Below are 1,990 nucleotides of genomic sequence, written 5' to 3'. Positions count from 1 at the left end.
ACCCTATTTTGGAAAGCAAACGGATATAGGTTACCCGCGGATAAAGGTGAACTAGCGGTACCTTGAATTCAATATGCACATAGTACAGAAACAGCCATGATGTAATTTTTGCACCTCCACAGCTGTAATTTTATTGTCTTATATAATGTCCTTGCTGGTACTATATGAAAAAAAAAAGAAAAAAAAAGAGTGATGATGAAACAACACAGAATTCTAGTAGTCTCAGACATGCACATTTTTATTTCACACTCTACTATCAAGTGAAGACTTTGAACAGTGGATGCAAGAATGTTTAGTTAACATTACATGCCTTGGTTCAATTTATGAATATGTATATTGTGCCCGCACAGTACATATCTGTATGATTACTGTATGTAACAGTGTCCCAATGCATTTCATTTTAACGTTAAACTGCATTTGTAGGGTCACTTTGGCTGAAATCTAACACAAAAAGAAATAAAAGACGATCCTTGCCTACAGACCCTAATTTAGGACGACTGTAACCATAAAGGCATCAGCACAACATTTCCATAGGCCTAAGTATGCTACATATACATTAATTAAGCCATGCCTTCCAAGCAAAACAGGTAACTGCCATTAAAGAAAGTCTTAACTTTTCCGAAATAGAGCACAGATGTATGATATGCCATTCCCCCGCTTGATATGTATAATTATGTATCTCATATAAGCCGTTTCAGACGAAGTACTACCAAGGATTTAAACAAGAACACTCCCCACGTTCGATTGTATGGGAGGCCGATGGCGGAACGTGCACCAAGTTGTCTGTGGCCGAATTCGAACCATTGATGACAGAGGTAGAACATCTCTCTTTCGTCGACCGAGCCAACTGTGACACTGTAAGGAGTAACAACTGTGCTATCCTATGTAACAACTGCAGTGTCAAATGCAACAACAGTGTTGTCTAATATGATCATTGTGCTTAAAAGAAGTTTGACTTGCTTCCATTCTCCTTGCTGAATTGCAAGGTGTTTATTTTTCCTTTTAGCCTTATGGAGGTGGTGTTGCACAACAACTTATGCTATAACTTTATTAGGCTGTAAGATCTACAACACACACTTTACCATTTATCTGCAAAATGTTCAATTTATGAATATGTATATTGTGCCCGCACAGTGCATATCTGTATGATTACTGTATGTAACAGTGTCCCAATGCATTTCATTTTAACGTTAAACTGCATTTGTAGGGTCACTTTGGCTGAAATCTAACACAAAAAGAAATAAAAGACGATCCTTGCCTACAGACCCTAATTTAGGACGACTGTAACCATAAAGGCATCAGCACAACATTTCCATAGGCCTAAGTATGCTACATATACATTAATTAAGCCATGCCTTCCAAGCAAAACAGGTAACTGCCATTAAAGAAAGTCTTAACTTTTCCGAAATAGAGCACAGATGTATGATATGCCATTCCCCCGCTTGATATGTATAATTATGTATCTCATATAAGCCGTTTCAGACGAAGTACTACCAAGGATTTAAACAAGAACACTCCCCACGTTCGATTGTATGGGAGGCCGATGGCGGAACGTGCACCAAGTTGTCTGTGGCCGAATTCGAACCATTGATGACAGAGGTAGAACATCTCTCTTTCGTCGACCGAGCCAACTGTGACACTGTAAGGAGTAACAACTGTGCTATCCTATGTAACAACTGCAGTGTCAAATGCAACAACAGTGTTGTCTAATATGATCATTGTGCTTAAAAGAAGTTTGACTTGCTTCCATTCTCCTTGCTGAATTGCAAGGTGTTTATTTTTCCTTTTAGCCTTATGGAGGTGGTGTTGCACAACAACTTATGCTATAACTTTATTAGGCTGTAAGATCTACAACACACACTTTACCATTTATCTGCAAAATGTTCAATTTATGAATATGTATATTGTGCCCGCACAGTGCATATCTGTATGATTACTGTATGTAACAGTGTCCCAATGCATTTCATTTTTACGTTAAACTGCATTTGTA

The sequence above is a fragment of the Branchiostoma floridae genome, chromosome 16, assembly GCF_000003815.2.
Source record: "Branchiostoma floridae strain S238N-H82 chromosome 16, Bfl_VNyyK, whole genome shotgun sequence".
NCBI lineage: Eukaryota > Metazoa > Chordata > Leptocardii > Amphioxiformes > Branchiostomatidae > Branchiostoma > Branchiostoma floridae.
This window is presented reverse-complemented; position numbering follows the sequence as displayed.